Below are 18,878 nucleotides of genomic sequence, written 5' to 3'. Positions count from 1 at the left end.
TCCGGTAAGACAGTAACAGAGAGTCAGTCATCACAGCATTCCGAGTTCAACCTTGTGCCTCGTTTAGTCTTTACGGGAGAGCAAGTGAAGAGGAGAGAGCGAATCGCTTAGAAATTGTTTAATGTAAAATTCCTTCGGGCCATTCGAAACATTGCGAGCTCAGCGAAATTAGTTTGCCTCTGAGTGTGTAACATCAAACCGAGACAGGGGGAGGAAAGAGAAAAGCAAAAACTCCGCTCCAAGCAAGTAACAGCAAGGATCCCTCGCTCGACTCGGTGAGTGTTCGAGTGGGTGGCAATGACGGTGGTTCACCCGACTCCTCAGGTGGGCTAGAACCGGGGGAGAAAGGGCGAGATTATATCATTGTTTGAACGAACTAAGCGAAATACACCAGGGTTTAACGCCAGAGGACATTGAGATATAAATTAATCGGTAAACCATCCTTTATAAAGACGCCATTTTTAACCTGTATTTCATCCTTGTTTTTGCTGCTCATCATCTACACACTCTTTCCTTCGCTGATGTTTTGCTAGTGGCCAAAACTGCTGCTTTGCGCTGAGCTTTTTTTCTCTCTCTCCCTGTGATGCTTTTCGATGTTTTCGAATAGCAACCAGGAGGATATATATCGAAAGCAGAGTGCCCCCCGGGCTGAGGAGAGGTAGCCGCTGAGCGCGTACACACACACACCTACACTTATATATATATTTGGGATCCCTTGCCACGTTGCATGCACGGTTAGAGCCAAAATCATGTGAGGAGCAAGGAAAAAAGTTAAATTATCCTGAAGCTATTTTTCATGAACTTCAATATATTTATAAACTCTGTGTATGTTTAGTTCCTGTTATGCCAAACTCATATGTTCCACCCGTTACCTCCTAGTCAACCTTTTACCCCATGATAACCCCAAATGCCTCCCGGTGGAGCCTTTTTCCCCCATTGCTTATGTTACTGCTGTTGTTGCCGCTGCTGCTGTTGCTGCTTTGCTCGATTCCCTCCGGTTCTGTTCAAATATTCACTCATTTCATATATATGTACACAACAAGTTTCCAGGCGATTTTCGGTCGTATACATATCTGCAGGAATACATGCGAAGATATATTGTGCAGCGTATATATTCAATCGCGAATGTTTTGGGGTGTTTAAAATTTTTTGAATGATCAATTTCGACTTCTTTTGCTGGTCAACTGAAAGCCATTTTTCTTGAAATGTCATCAACATTAAAAAAAATCTGAAATTTTCAATTGAAACCAATCACTAATAATGTATTCGAATGTATAACCAACTTGTTTTTAAAATTATTGGACAGTAATTATAAAAAAAACTCTTCTAGCTCCTGCCTATTCATCAGTATTAAAAACTAGTTTCGAAATTCTAACGTTCATATAAAAGAAACTGAATTTATCCACCTAATAGTGTTATGATGCCATTATCTTCTATATATTACAGCGGAAATAATCGAAATACCAAAAATTAAAACAAGTTTGAAGATTTGTTTTTGCCTCTAAATTCACATAGCAAAGCAAAATCTTGACATTACATTCCTTTAGTGAAATTAATCCTTTCTGTTTCAACAGGCTTCACAGCCATTTCTTGGCGTACAGAATCATTGCATGGCTAGTGACGGGTGTTTTTAGAAGGTTTTTTTTTCAATAGTTATTACTCTATTGTCTGAAAATTGTTTTGACAGTGAAATGTGACATCTCTACTTAGCACTGTTTGGCAAATCATCCAGAACAACACTTCCAAATCGTGGAAATTTATTATTAAAATCAGTCTTCAATTAAAACAGTTTAAAGCGCAAAATTCTCTTCAGTGAGGAGGTGCATTTTTGTTTGAATGGATCCGTCAACAAACAAAATTGCTGTATTTGGAGTGTTTTATTGTTGCATAAATATCTGATTACTAAGCTTATTCTTGTGTATTACATCAACGTTTTACAGTACGAGTGTTTTGACCCTTTGACCTTTCATCTTTGTTGTTCATACGATTCGTTATTAATAATAGGTGTATCAGTTACTCTTGTTTTACATACTAGTGTTTAATCATAATATTTATTTTATTTATTAATAAAATATCTACCTACTTATAACTATCCCTAACCTAATACGTACAAATTTTGAATTATTTCTATTACAGAGATAGAGAACCTCTCTTCAAATTTTGTGCAGTATTGTTCGAATTTTTGTTCTAGTATATTCAGGGAGGCCATTTCATGTACTTCACTAGTCCTTGTCCAAGGGGGTAGATTTAGAATCATCTTTAAGATCTTACTTTTTTTTCATTTAAAAGATACTTTTTATTCAGGCCTATTTGCGTACAAGCTTTACGTGGCCGATTGAGCCGATTTTTTAAATAAATTTTTTTTTGAGTTGGATCTCGTTATCACCCTTTTTCTAGGTGGAGAGGAGCTTCCATTTCCCTCCTGCGAGGATTGAGGGGCACTTCGTTCGTAGTTCGTCTCGTCATCCATTGCCGCATCGATGGTATTGTTGTCGATTTCCGTCTTCTTTTCGTTGCTAGTTGCTGTAGATGCACCTTGTTGTACATTGGTTGCAATTGCTGGTTGGTTGGAGGGTAAGTTGTTCACTGCAGCTGGTGTACTTTGTTCTATAGGGGATGCGTTGGATGGTTTCGTTGAAGGGGATGCTTCATTGTTGTTGGCGGCTGTCACAGGTGTACTGGGGTTGTTTGGAGTTTGTGTGAAGGAAGCATCGTTGTCCTTTGGTGTAGTGTTCTCCTTGTCCAGTTTATCACATGGCTTACCGTAGTGAACAGCTTTTTGGCAATATTGACATGTGGCCATCTGATGTAACAAGTGATTTGCACGGAATTCTTGTATCTTGACCGAATATCACATAAGAAGGTATAAGCCTCTTCAAGTGTATGCGTAACAAACGTACGCCATTTAGAATACCGGGGAAAAAATTCTTCCACTTTTCTTTTTCTATAGAGAGAATCTCTCCGTATTGGGACATAGTTTTGCGAATATATGAATCGGTGACGCTTGAGAGAAGATCACGCACACGCACTTCTATAGCATTATCTTCCATATATACTGGAATGTTGTACTTAAAGTTCTCCACATAGTGCACATTATTATTGTCTTTTGCGAATCGAATTGCATCCAGCTCTTTATAAAACTCGATGTAAACAACATTATTCGTCTTATTGCATTGAAGTAAATGCACACGTTCAATGTCAAGATGCATTTGCTCCTTAAGCAAACCGTCAAGTTCTCGTATCGAAGGTCGAATTTTGCACTGCCTAAAGTCAACAACAATTGTATTCTTTCGTGTCGGCGGTAGCTTTTGTTCGTTTGGTTCACTCATTTCGAGGTCGTTCTATTGTTCACTACACAATACTGTACTTGGTTTCTTCTGTCCCGAAAGTAAGCGGTTTTGTTTTATCGACTGACTTGGATGAGATGTAAAACCGAACTGTAAGATCTTACTTTGAATGCGCTGAAGCCTGCACAGGGATACAGGGACCTAATGAGCATGCTGCATTTCTGAGCTGAGCTGAGCTGAAGTAGATCACCCTAATGAGTGGAAATGTACAATGAACCAAGAGAATGAAGCTTGGGAGAAGTAAATCATTTTCATTGTACATACCCACTCACTCCTAACTTCTTATTCAATGATCAATAACGACGCTGGCTACGACCAAAGGCTGTGCTACTGAGGGAAAGGAAGGAATGTTAGTCCGATACTCGTTGTTTCTAGAAACCGCGGGTACCACTGTATCTCCACGAGCATCACGGGATAGGAAATTTGTTAGTAGGGAGGGAAAGAGATCCGGATATGTTTTGGTAAACAATATGATCTCAACATAACCTGATTTTCGATACTTAGCAGAAATATAATAAGTAAGAAAAATATAAAATATCTCCAAGGAACGATCTCACCAGTATCCTTTTCTCCCACTCGCTCTGTTGTGAACAACACGAAATGAAGCACGACCACTGAAAGAATAAAATAAAAACACTCGCAAATGGGTCCGCTGTAGATCAATCTTAGACCATCAGTATGAATGACACGATCAACTTGTAAACTTTCACACATTCCGTAGAAATCCGACAACACCGACAGTGACATGCAGACGGCGCTTCGATCGGTTAATAGGTTAATATCGTTGAATTTTGTGGCGGCAAATTCACAGTATCCGCCGCTTGAGCAGCTTTAGTTTCGCGGATCAATATTATTCAATAAATAGCACTCTCACTACTAAACACACACTTGCCACTGTCACTCAAAATAACTATTTCAACAAAATTTTGAACTATACGTATCAAACAACACATTGAAATTATACTTTTATGAGAGCAGCACCAGAACACCGCATCGCTTTTCTTCGAAGCTTAAGTTATCGCAAACAATGCGGCCATGATAATCCTTTGGATATTCGTTATCACCGTTTTAATTGTGAAAATCTTCATTCGAATTGAAAATATTGTTAAGAATAAGCATGCTAACTTTAATCGAAGAATACGAGTAGACTTGAACATATATGATATTTTGAAATTTGGAGCACTCACTATCCTCTCATCTCTGGGAAATCTATGTAAACTCAATTTTGAAGTATTAGACCGCTACTAAGAACATTTTCCTGTTGTTCATCGTCACTTCTAAGGACGAATTGAAATTTTCAATACTCGTCTCCCTGTATTTCCAGACCCGGAAGTTGAATCTCGATGAAATAAAACAGGATCATATGGGACTAGCATGAAGACTCTTTATTTGAATATAAGTTGAATCCGGACTGTGGGATATTATGATAAGAGAAATGAATACATCTATTCCCCTCAACACATACATTTTCATGCTTCAATCCCCCATGTTCCCATCCAAAATTTATTAATTTTAATATTACAATCTATGCGAATTCGGAATTTCTATGTATATGTTTTGTAATTTTGAAGCTGCGCTTTCGCTTCCAACAATCAAAAGGTTTTAAAGTCACACCTAAAATTAGATACATAAAGAGTCATCAGTTAGACGTTTTATTTTTCATCTGTGGACCCATCCCGAAACGAAATCCTGGGCACGGGCCTGCAATTACACCCACACCTCCGTTTACGTAAACATTTTTTACGTTACCTCTTTTTACGTACCTCTTTTTACGAACAAAACCCCAAGTAACATAATCTTTTTTTACGAACCTACTTCGTAAAAATAGTTTTTTGCATACAATGAAAATCCAAAAAGCAAAGCTTTGGAATTACAATTCCTGTAGTGGAAGTTGACCTTCGGTTTCAACAGACTTCGCAGCCGATTCAGAGTATACAGAACCATTGCATGGCTGGTGCTACGATTCTACTGACACTATGAATCCTTCCAGATCGGGGCTCGAACATACGACAAAAGGTTTATAAGACCTGTGCCCTATGCATTGAACCGCCAACCCAGGACAAAACCGTTCCAAAAATATCCATATAGTAAGTGTTTTCAAGGGATATCAATAAACCGGAAGCCGCCATCTTGGAATTCAGAACCACCTCAAACATAGTTTTCCGACTTGTACTCATCAAACCTGTTCCGAAAATATCCATATTCAGATGGTTTGTAACGAATATCGATGAACCGGAAGTCGTAATCTTGGAAATTGATGACTTAGAAAATCCTTTTCCAGCAAATACTGATAATTTTCATTCCATAATTATCCATTGTATTATACATATCAAATAATACATATACATAAGGAAAACTTGTTTTACGTTTAAAATTCCAAATAGCGTAAACTTTTTTTACGTCATAACTCGATTTACGAATCCCCGAATATAACGTAAATGGAGGTTTGAGTGTATCACCAAACAACACGCGAAAATCAATACATATTGTCAGAAATTCATCGTTTTGTTAATTGAGATTCCAACGAAAACTGCATATCAACTCCAAACACGAGTAAATTTCAATGTATTCTCGGTAGCCGGCTACTCAGAGCAACAAACAATTGGTAATAGGGCATTTACTATCATACTAACCAGAGCTAATAAAAGTCATTTTCATTGACTCGAAATCGACTAAAATGACAAGAAATCACTATCACTCTCAGCTTCGCTTGCAAACTATGAGAACGAAATCCACGTCCAGTCACGGGAGAGTAGTCTCAAAATTGTGTTTGTTTTCTTTCATTTGCAGTTTTCATTCAGTCATTTGCAGTTTTCAGTGAAAATCCCATAGTATGCAGTATCGATATTCAACCGAAGCTGTGAGAATCGAAAATGACAGATAAAGGTTTCACAATAACTTTTACCTGTTGGTGCTCGAATTTGTAGTAGTTTTGGTTTTCAAAGAGGTTCTGGGATGTAATTACTTCGATTTGTCATATTTTAGTCACTATTTACAGACAAATGACACAGATTCTCAAGAATGAGAATCGAAATTCTACTGATTATCCTTGCAGACGCTAGTTTGGTTTTGTCTTGTCGTAGAGGAAATAGTGAGGTTGACAATTATACTCTCTCTTTTTTTCAATGAGAAACGAAAATGCTTCGTCTCTCTTCGTTTGTTTTGGTGTAGGTCATTTACGAATGAGACAGTAAAATATTGAAAATGAGGCTGTTGGATTGTATTCTTTCATTGAGAATGCATGACAATTTTGAGCTCTGATACTAACTCTTGTCCATGTGATGCAAGTGGGAATGCGAAGAATTCTTGGTTCTCTTTCCTAAGGAGTGTATCGGTAAGTAGTTAGCAACATTAAAACAGTTATTACTCTGAAATGGATTATTTTTTTGCAGCGTGTTTTGCGGTGACATGTTTGTTTACATGTCAATAACAGCTGCGCAATCGATTGGTTTCGGTACGGTTTATCGTTTCAATGATAAGTCGAATTGATCCGGAAACGCGAAAGAAAATTCTGCACACTTGGTGCTCAGAAAGTGGTGTCACGTACAACGAAATTGTAAAACGTGTGAAAGTGCACCACACCGGTGTCAAAAATATTATCGAGAAGTCCTGTAAGACTCTTTCCATGAAGGATTTGTCCCGATCCGGTAGGAAAACGGGTCCCAGCCAGCCCGGCCGGGACTTGAAAGTGGTTGAGTACATCAGGAAAAACCCATCGGCGTCGACGCTGGATTTGGCCAAGCAATTCAACACCAGCATCGGGATGATTCAACAGATCAAAGTTCGGAACTCCCTGAAAACGTACAAGAAACAGAAGGCCAAAACAAGAGCGCGAAAACTGTATAACCGGATTCTACAGAATAAAGACGGATGCATCCTGATCGACGAAAAAACCTACGCCAAGGAAGACTCTCGAGCGCTGCCCGGACCGCAATATTATACGAAATCGGTGTACCAGGACCTGGAAGACGCTGACACCACGGTGGCGATGGAAAAGTTTGGACAGGAGGTGTTGGTCTGGCAAGCAATTTGTACCTGTGATTTGCGGTCGTCCATTTTCTTCACGTAGGGCACAATTAACGCCAAGGTGTACGAGGAAGAATGTTTGAAGAAGAGAATGCTGCCACTGTACAGAAAGTATAAGGCTCCTCCTCTCTTCTGGCCGGATTTGGCTTCAGCCCACTACGCCAACTACGTTCTACAATGGTTGTCAAAAAATAATGTACAATTCGTGGGAAAGGACATCAACCAACCGAACTGGCCGGATTTTCGGCCAATTGAAAGGTATTGGGCAATTATCAAGCGGCACTTTCGGAAGGAAGCTACAGTGTCCCAAAACATGCAGGAGTTAAAAAAACTGGAACTGCCACCAGGAAAGTCACAAAAGTAACTGTGCAGAATTGAATGAAGAATGTCAAGTCCAAAGTGCAAGCGTTTCACAGAAACTAGGATTTTCTTCAATATAATCAGTGAAATGCATAAAAATGTATTTTTTCTACAATGTATCGAAAACTGATGTCAAAATATGTTTTTTCTCGCTTTTTTATTCAATAATCAATGTTTGCCAACTACTTTTCGATACACTCCATAGTAATTCTGCATGTTGCCAGTATCGTTTTTGATCAGCATGCAGTAATTAAAACAGTTTGCACAATGTCAGACGTAGCATTATTTACAAGTATGTTGCTTTAGAAAAACATTTTGTAGCCTTCATTTGTTTTGTTCAATAACGGACATGTCTTCGTAATTAACAGGGACTGGGGTCCACTAGGAGATTGATAGTACCTATTAGCTCTCTCCGAACAGTACCAGCCTAGATGTCGTGTGGAATCCGGCGAAAAAAAATGAACCGAGAAAAGATCCACTGGGTTCCTGCTTCCATGTCGTAAAAGGCGACAATTGCAGGAGTTTCTTTTTCCTTTCAGTTATCAGATATTTTCAATGTTTCACTTCTGATTACTCTATTTTACTAACTTATCTTCTCATTCAACCTATCAATTTCCATCTAGCTTCGGAGAAAAGTTTTATTTGGAATGTTTTCTTCTTCCATGTTGTTGATTGTCTTTCAGGATTATAAATTGAATGATAAAAATCAACTATTGCGCAAATCCGTCGATATTACAAAGTTAATAACAGAGATAACATATATCGGTATATTTAATACATAGTTGAGAACACTCGATATTAATATTTCAAACAATAGATTAATATTTTTCTCGATAGCCGGCTGCCCAGATCAACCAATATAACCAATTAATAATTTATAAAATTAAAAAAAATCGCGTGAAATCTGTTGACCTTATTTGGTGATTTAAAATGATTTTATAACAACTGTTTAGAATATGTCAATGCAATGAATCAACTATTTTGTCTAAATCCTATTCACTCGTTTATTTTGTATCACGTAATTTCATATATAAAAATTAGGGAAGTTTTTTATTCTTTACGCGATAGTATAGAAAATTTTTCTTTAATTTCTTCGAATAAGAGCTGTGAATCAAGACTTCTCGGGACTTCAATATAGCAGACTGGTGAAACGTTCACTCGGGAAGTCAGTGAGTTTAGTGGTGCATCCGAGCATCTTGAAACCGGAACATACTGAGTCGCGCGCGAAACCTATACTGAAATTTTTACTAACAAATATCCTTCTCCCGTGACACTTGTGGAGTATATACGGCCTCTAGTAACAACAAGTGTTGGACTAACATCCCTTCCCATTCTTTAGACGATCTACGTTCAGGCCTGGCCGGCGCCGGTACTGATCAATGAATTTTGTGGTTACCAGAAGATGCACATTGAAGGATGATTTACCAGTCCCAGGTCGGATCATCTAGAAATTCCCTGAACAATTTCAGCTAATCCCGATCAGTAACGGAGTAGCAACCAGGGGTGGTCGCTCAAGCTCATAACGGACATTTCTTCGTAATTAGTGTACAGCTTCAGCATTTCCGTACCCTACCAACAATGTATGCCAGATGTCGCATAATATGAAATTTCTTGTTCTCTCGAATCAATCCACCATCGAGTGCACCCTTTAGCCATCCCTATCACATCACTGATCATCAATAAAGCACCGTAGTCACTAGTGTGACAGCGAAAAAATGGCTAACCCTCATGTCAGGGACACCGCCGGTGCTGAGACAGGAAGCAGGTAGAAGCGTGGACGCAGGCCGGACCACCTGGTGCCGGAGGAGACACTGTTTATCCACTGAGCCCATGTGGCAGAGGGGTGACAGTGGTGGTTTTCGCTGAGGAAAAAAACCTTCTAACCATAAAATAATAATATACGAAATGAAAGAGATGCAATTAAACTGGCCCCAAACGCCGATGGCCAGCAACTGGCCGCAGGCCGATAAAATGTGAATATACTATACATTATCAGGTTCTGGCATCGACGAGGATTTATATTTACGTATAATTTAACTCGCTATTTTTTAGTCCGTCCATCCGGATAGCCCGAGTACACCGAGTCTGCTCGAACCGAAAAAACCCCTCGGGGGAGGAGCAGTGTACGGTCATACTGTTTGAAAGACAGCAGTGGCCAAAAAATGCAGGATATTTTCCTGCTTGTCCCAAATAGCTGTTACTGTTACTGTTGATTCTGGGGCACAACAACAACAGACCATTTTGGCCAGTTGAATTGTTCGGTGAGCGCATTGTTTTCCATGTTCAGGTATTTGTACCCGGCGTGTTGGCAGGTTCAAGAGTGTAGCAGCTTTCGATCTACCGTCAACTGCCGCCAAGTCACCACCATCCGGTTATCCCGGCTCCATTACTGTCCGTTCGAATCATTTGACATTTTATGGACTCGCGCGCAGCTCGCATCAGGGGGGCAGCATGTTGCCTGCTTGCCTTCTTCACCCGAACAGTGGAGCTCAGCGATTGCGATTTTTGCTGAGAGGCGTTCGACAGAAAGGGCCTGATAAAAGTGATGATAAAATTTATAGCACCGATGATGCTGTTGCGCGCCAACTCGATGTTGATGCTTTTCCGCCACGACGTGTTATGTTGTTCGAATGCACTTACCCTCACTGGGAGCAATCATCATGGAATTATCTTGTATGAACCAGTTCGTTCAGTATGTAACAGATAGTGGTGGTATTTTGTTTTTTTCCATCCAATGAATACTCGTTTCTTACCTGAAATTAAGAAGAAAGCAATTGTTATTACAATTCAACGAACAAACGGTTTGCGGTTCAGTTTATTGTTCATATCGCCTATCGTCTAGCATGACTTGTCATTGGTACAATGCTCTGAGAATTCTAAGACTAATCCGAGTCTTTCGGCCTAACCACAACCAAAAATGGTGATAGAAAGCACGAATCCCGATTCTTTTGATCCCCAGTACACATCAAACGTGATCGAAACAGGTATCCCTTTCATCAATCCGTTCTTGTGCATATGCTTCAGTTGATATTTACGATTAGGCTTAGCATAATCATCATATTCAAAACAACATCGCAACCGATATCATGATCTCGCTTGCAACTGCAGCAGCCACAACAGCCACCAACTATTCTAGACGTTCCTCAATTGGTTACGCAGCCCGCTACGATGCCACATACGAGGAAGGACTTTGTGGAGCGGGGAATTCGCACCCTTCTGAACCGATCCGCTACAGCCGATAAGTGAAGTCACCTGGTACCTGACACAGGCTCAGTTGCTATTATGCTCATGTTTCGGAACGATATGAACAAGTGGGATTTTTCCTTCCAGCTTTCCAACAGCTAACAATCTGCATCACAACCGTCGGTCGTCGCCAGCTGTATGTGTTCAGTTGTGCCATGAACCGGACTGCCTATTATCATTCCCTTTTACACGGGGAACAGAACGGATACAAGCGGTGTGTCGCGAATTACGCCGATACTAGCGGTGTTCCGATGTGGCTGACGTAGGGTGTTTGTTTACCGGACACTTAACTGGAGATTTTGAAACGAGATGCGCCGTTTCGAAACTCTTCGTGCTGTTAATTTCGGTTGATTTGATTTGCAATGCCTGACCCAAATTGTTGTTAAAATAAATTGTTTAGATTATAGAGGATTTAACCTTCATTCGCCTTCTGACCTTATTGTGCGAGGTTGAGAATCGGATCCAGGCACGCTGCGGGAGTTCAACGGCGGAAGAGTAAGATCTTCAATGCTATGTATGAAATTTTTCGAAGCATATCGAAGTTATTGTTGCATCGTTTTATTTCGATTAACCATTTTTTGCTACACAGTCCCTTATCTATTCATAAACCACGTGGACCAAAATCCCTCTGCATAAAACCCTGTTTCAATCCACATAGTGGGCCTTTCTTATATTACTCATACCATCATGTTGAATAGTTGCAAAACTATATTCTACAAATTGGAATAATTCTGAGTCCAATTAATAAAAAATATTCCCTTTCATGCATCATCACATTTAGTGATCTCTTGAAATTTTAAACACTCATCACCCTATAACTCCGGATCCGGTAAAAAGGATGAAAACGAAATTTTAGAATTAAATATGGGAACAGAATATTTTTCATTTGAATCTATGTAAGTTCAGCTTGTTTTGACATTTTGCTTACTCAACGAACTGAGTCGAATTGTATATGGTACTCGGCCTATAGGGCCTTGGTTCAAAAGTCGGTTTTCACAGTGCTTGTATAACCTTTCTATGAGTAAACGAGAAAAAAAATTGAGACTACGCAGACTTTGAAACCCCCTCCTCCCAGAGAGTATACGATAGAATCTATTGCAGAAAATAGGAAACGTTCAAAAGTTCACCAGGGGATTATCCCAAAAGGGGCATTCAACCACAGGAATTTTCGTTTATTTTCTAATGTAGCTGACGTTTATAATGCTAGCTTATTTGTCTATTTGGAGTAGAGCAATTCCAGGAATGCTTAGCAGATCATCAGACTCGACCTTCTCCGATTTGGATTAAAATTTTGCTCATGGCTTCAGTATGGAAAACCATAAATTTTGAACGGATGGAGAGGTCAATCCGACTCACGACTGATTTTTTAAAAACGGCGTACGTATTTTTGCATTTCACAAAAATTGCCTTTTTCAAATCGTTGTAACTCGGGAACCGTTAATTGAACAAAAATGGCGTTCAGGAAGAAGTTGTAGGGAATCAATCGGGCACTTAAAAAAATATACACTGAAAAAAAATTTTGATTTTTTTTCTGAATAATTACAAAATAATCCGATAATTTTTGCATTTCACAAAAATTGCCTTTTTCAAATCGTTGTAACTCGGGAACCGTTAATTGTACAAAAATGGCGTTCAGGAAGAAGTTGTAGGGAATCAATTGGGCACTTAAAAAAAATATACACTGAAAAAAAATTTTGGATTTTTTTTCTGAATAATTACAAAATAATCCGAAAATGTTAAATGAAAACAAATCAGGGTTTCAATTTTTTTTTAATCATTTTTATTTTAAAGCTCATATTAAAACCTACAGATTGATGGCTATCCCATCCGTGCCTTTTGCAAAATGAAGAAGTTACAGCTTGTGTTGCTCGGTTTTGTGTGTTCCGGAAAATTATTCCAATGATCAGAAACCATAATTGGAAAATTTTGAATATATCTGTAAATTGTTTTAGCTGTAACTTCTTCATTTTTCGCAAGGCACGGATGGGATAGCCATCAATCTGTAGGTTTTATTAAGAGCTTTAAAATAAAAATTATCAAAAAAAAAATTAAAACCCTGATTTGTTTTATTTATTTTTTTTCGGATTATTTTGTAATTATTGAGAAAAAAATCAAAATTTTTTTTCAGCATGTATTTTTTAGAGTGCCCAATCGATTTTCTACAACTTCTTCCTGATTGCCATTTTTGTACAATTAACGGTTTCCGAGTTACAACGATTTGGAAAAAAGCAATTTTTGTGAAATGCAAAAATACTTACGCCCTTTTTAAAAAATCAGTCGTGAGTCGGATTGACCTCTCCATCGGTTCAAAGCTTATGATTTGCCTTACTGAAGCCATGTGCAAAGTTTCATCCAAATCGGAGAAGGTTTCGTTTTTGTCGAGTACGTTAATTGCCAACGGTAAGAAGTTTAACAGATTTAAACGGCTTTAATTACTTCGCAGATATTTGCATTTGGTAGTCGATAACATTCACAGACTCTCTGGGTGTCTATTCGTAAAAGCTGCTAAAAGAGCTCGGAGCAGTCTATTCTTGATTGGAAGAGGTCTGCCATCAAAGTAGCCTTGTTGACATCGCAACAGACAGATAACAAATCGAGATCAATTGGTTTGCAGCGGACATGGTAAACTGGAATGTTCTAAGGGTATTGCTTTAATGCGTTGAATCATCGAATTCTTTAGTAACGCGGAAAATAAATCCTAGTAAATTGGAGGCTTTGGAGATAGTAAACTCAATGTGCTCCTTGAAATTTAACTTAGAATTCAGGAGGACACCAAGGTCCTTCACAGACTATGTACGTTCCAGAACAATTTGTGAAACATTATAGTCGAAACTGACTACAAACTGTCTGAGACTAAGAGAGAAGACGGAGCATTTGGAGGCGTTCAAAACCATTCGGTTGATATTACACCAAATAGTCAAATTATTTAAAAGGCTCTTGTAGGAACTCTTCGTCAGCTGTCGATTTGATGGCATGAAATAATTTCAAGCCATCGGCGTTACATAGTTCGATGCACTTGATCGATAAATTTAGGTTGTTAAAATAAAGTAAAAATATGAACGGTCCAACGTGACTTCCTTGAGGAAATCCAGAGGTAATAGCGAATGGTAAGGTTGTACAGTCTCCTAATTCCACTATCATTTCGAGACCAGTAAGATATGAGTGAAGCCAATTCAGAAATGACCTGTTAAATCTTAGTCTATTAAACTTGAGATTGTTATGTGATGACTAATCTTGTAACGAACGTATGATAAAGGATGTATAGGATACTAAATTTGTAGACGTCGAACGGTTGCTATGCTGAGTCTCAAATATAACATATATAAACTAGTAGTGTCCAACTCTGTTTAGCCCAATGCGTTGATGTTGCTTTGTTATGTAATATCATATAATGGATATTACTTGATTGTAGCAAAACTAAAAATCAAAAAAATGTTTTGGGTTAAAAATTTACCCCGAACAGGCTGCTGAATGAAATGAATACAAGCCAAGTATTATCGTTCATTTAGAACATTGAAACATATAACATTCATATAACCTGGAGCCAGAATCACTATTCAAAAATACATACGTTTATGGAAAATGTATTCATTTGGTACATTTTTGTTGTCTAGTGGATGTTCGGAAACTGCTTGCATACAAAACTTGAACACAAGCTTGGCGAAGAGAAGATTAAATATCGATATCCGTATGGTATGGTAAGCATGTACAAACATATAATTGCATACATTTGGGCTATTGATGTAATTTCGTCGGCTACAAAACAAATACAAATCACGACAAATAGAGTCTATATTCTGGGTTCGCGTGTTCGGTGTTGGTTCTAAATAAAGATCAATGTAAGCAGACTCTCGTGCATTTGCGGATTCAAAAGTGTGACAATTAATTGAAAATGTCGATCATTAGAAATTTTGGTTGCCTTGTTCCACATCAATGGCTCGAACAACCCCATGAGGCTGATCCTTGTAATGACTGAGCGGAAATATATATTGGAGAAGCCAAGTGAAAGAAAAACTACCAGAAAAGATTAATTTTTGGAAAAAGATACGCTCAGAGGTCTTTTTCCAAAAATTCATCTTTTCTGTTAGTTTTTCTTTCACTTGGATTCTCCAATATATATTTCCGCTCAGTCATTGCAAAAACTGAACTTAGTCATGGCGGCTTTACGTCAAACTAAAAATTAATAAATCGTGATCCTTGTAGTTTTTTTTAATTTGAAAAATCCACAACAAATCGCTTGTGAGCATCAAGGGTTTCTTAATTGAAGCTAGGAATTAATACGACATTGATTTCAATAATTTACTTGTCAAACCCGCCTCGAAAATACAAGTTATAAATCGATTTAAAAGAATATTCACAAACCGAAAGCCGCCATCTTGGATTTTAAGAATTCTACAACTATACATTTGTAGGCTCCCGGCCGAGCGGTGGCGGGTGGCAGAATAACGAAGATGACGTTTCTTTTAGTTCTATACGGAGTAATACCACGAAATTCACCTTTTTTCTGAGTTTATAGTTTATCTTTTTATGCTTTTCACTTAACAGCTACTTATTCTCAATAGTGCAGGATTAGGCTGTTTTGGGAGTTCTTTCCCACAATCTAACAAAAGTCACTAACGATTGTTAATAAGGCTAACACTTCACGCAGTCTCACTAAGTTCGGCATATCATTAAGTTTACGCACATATGAACGTATGTCCTACTGCAGTACAATCTAGTGCATACTCCACTAGTTAGAAAATCTATTCACAACACTTCATGGTGATCTTAAACACTACACATGAATCTGTTAAATCTCTATTCATTACAGCAATTTTCACTTCTTTAGATGCCTTCCGAAAACATTATTTCTTGCTTGATTTTGAGATCACTTGATACTTGACCCTCACAATGCCCACTATGCATACTCCTACGGCTTACTGTATTACACTCCGAACTAGACTTAACTTTTCACTTAATTCTTCAGAAATTGAGTCTGGTCTGTGCTGAACCGAGCTGAACTCTAACTTTTCACTTAATTCTTCAGAAATTGAGTCTGGTCTGTGCTGAACCGAGCTGAACTCTACTGAACTGAACTCTGATTTTTTTCGACTAGTGGTTTTTATGTTCCTAACATTTCACTAGCTGTTCGGCCTAAACCCGAGACCATCGTGAACGTTACCGCGGTTGTCCGTGAAATTTCTTTGTTTACGCAGAGCACCTCAGTGTCGCGTAAACAAAAAACACCTCAGCAACCCCGAGCACATTCCAAGAGCGCGTAAACAAAAACTGCTGCGCCAATGCAAACCAGCAAATTTGCTAAGGACGCTGCACATTATTGATCTGCATTCGCCATGCGAACAAAACGTACCGTAAGCCACCTGCGCTCAATCACTGAAAATATTCCGTATTTCGATGTGTCGGTTTTGCACGATACGCTTTGAGCGGTGATTCGTTCAATCCATGAACTGAATTTCACCTCAATGCTCGTTCATATCAAACATCTTAGAAAATTTCAATTTTTAGTTATTTGTGATTATCTCATACTATTGTAAATCTTATCTTAAATTGCATATTCTAGATGATATGGAGAAAAAATTACGATGTAGTGTTAAATACAACAAGTGATATTCATGGTTGAATTTTGCCCTTCCTTGTAAACAGTGAATTTTGAAAAGGCGCCCCATAGTACAATAAGACGAACACAGGAACCTCATTTTACGCGCAGAGCTGGGGGTGCTTGAATTAAATTTTGCGTAAATTAAATAAAACACGTTGTTCAAATTTTTTCGCGTATAAAAAGGTTTTTCAAATTTCAATTAATTTTTGGTGTAAATAACATGTACAAATCCTACTACGTCCGATGCTTTAACACCTGAGGACCCTCTGAGTATGTTCTGAGACTATAGAAATGCTTAAGAGATGTTCCAAGATCGAATAACTACTTGAAGTATTGTCCTTGGGGACTTCACTGTGTCACAGCAAGAACTACAACGGCTAATGCCTTTTTTATTTGTGGTACATAATTTTAGAGCTACACATTGCTTACTTGTCTATTTATAGCTGTTCCAGGCAGATTCCCAGTCGTCCAAGAACTTCTGTGAAAACTGGTCTTAAGATCTAAACGAGCATTCAGCAGTTTGTTTATAATTATTCAATGCTATTCATGCTCGAAGAGCTACAACTGCAGGTAGTTTTTGGATGGCCGAGAGCAATTACAATTGTTCTATTGATAGCATGTGGCATCACGAGTATGGACCGAGAACGATAAGGTCGGTCATTCACTTTATCACACTGGTAGACCTTAAGGCCTAAACTTCCGATAGTTTTTGGATGGATCATCGGGGACGTTGGTAGACCTTCAGGCCTTTTCCGAGGAGGTTTTGGATGAGTAAGTTCTTCTATAGATCTTATCACAGTATATCAATTTTCTGTAAATAGTACTATGAGTACATACTGAACTCAATAGTCATATAAAAGTGATTATATACAATATTTGTTTTCCAGATTCCAGGTAGATCTTAGGGCCTACACTTCCGATAATTTTTGGATGGATAATCGGTGACTTTGGTAGACCTTCAGGCCTTTTCGGAGGAGATTTTTCGATGAGCAAATTCTTCTACAGATCTTAACACAGTATGTCAATTTTCTTTAAATAGTATAACGAGTACATATCGCAATACATGTTTTTTTCCAGATAATTCTTGGATGTCCACGATCTTATTTAGATTCTTTGAAACTAAACAATTCAATAATGAACATTCCACAATATTCAAGCATGAAGCATGTTAATTTGTTTAGTATATGTATTCAAAGTGAGATTTCCTTCATTATGCAAAATCCTTTTTTTACGCGATCATCGCGTAAATTAAATAAAAAAAATGGCGTTATTTCGAATAAAACGCATAAAAAAAGTTCGCGTAAATTGAGGTTTCAGTGTATTCACTTCAAAACAATATAACAGCAGATGACCGAGAGACACACGAAGAAAGACGGGTTTATAATCAACAAAAATTTAGGCTAGTTAAGTTCGTAGTTAGGTTGAATTAAGAACTGAATTGCATACACCTCGGATGAAGTAGTTACAGTAATGGTAGGAAGATCGGTTTGTTGATTGCGACATCACACTATTAACTTAGTGGTGATTGCTGAGGTTTCGTTAAACTTCGTAAGTAAAAGAAACATACAACACCCCTACATCTGTGACCGTTGCTTATACGTATTTTTCGTTAGCTACCATTTCAATGTCTCCGTAAAGCAAAAAGAAATCGGTGCGTATTTCTAAATTACCAAGAAAATCTCGAGGTGTTTTTTCAATCAAGAGTGAGTAGCTTTAGAAACACGCGTTGTAAGTAAGTAAACTCGTCGGATGATAAAACTGCTAATGGCTATTTTTGTAACTATTCTGAGAAGTTGAAAAGGGGCTGGGGTCCACTAGGAGATTGATAGTACCTATTAGCTCTCTCCGGACTGTACCAGCCTAGATGCCGTGTGGAATCCGGCGGAAAAAAATGAACCAAGAATAGATCCACTGGGTTCCTGCTTCCATGTCGTAAAAGGCGACAATTGCAGGAGTTTCTTTTTCCTTTCAGTTATCAGATATTTTCAATGTTTTACTTCTGATTACTCTATTTTACTAAATCATCTCTTTATTCAACCTATCAATTTCCGTCTAGCTTCGGAGAAAAGTTTTATTAGGAATGATTTCTTATTCCATGTCATTGATTGTCTTTCAGGATTATAAAATGTATGATAAAAATCAACCATTGCGCAAATCCGTTTATATTACAAAGTTAATAACAGAGATAACATATATCGGTATATTGAATACATAGTAAAAAACACTTGATATTAATATTTCAAACAGTAAATTAATATTTTTCTCGGTAGCCGGCTGCCCAGATCAACTAATATAACCAATTA

General features: G+C 38.1%; 1 protein-coding gene across 2 annotated transcripts in view; it reads right to left on the bottom strand.

Moving 5' to 3' along the window:
- The window catches only part of LOC131434765 (BTB/POZ domain-containing protein Tiwaz), a 161,851-nt gene that overhangs the window by 112,635 nt on the left and 30,338 nt on the right, over positions 1-18,878 (bottom strand). The window contains exon 1 of one of the 2 annotated variants that reach the window (XM_058601854.1): positions 10,374-10,459. The exons of the other annotated variant lie outside the window; for it this stretch is intronic. The gene's annotated coding sequence lies outside the window, so the exon portion shown is untranslated. Of the gene's footprint in view, positions 1-10,373; positions 10,460-18,878 lie in introns of those variants that run through there. 2 annotated transcript variants of the gene reach the window in all.

Source organism: Malaya genurostris, chromosome 3, assembly GCF_030247185.1.
Source record: "Malaya genurostris strain Urasoe2022 chromosome 3, Malgen_1.1, whole genome shotgun sequence".
Lineage (NCBI taxonomy): Eukaryota > Metazoa > Arthropoda > Insecta > Diptera > Culicidae > Malaya > Malaya genurostris.
This window is presented reverse-complemented; position numbering and strand designations above follow the sequence as displayed.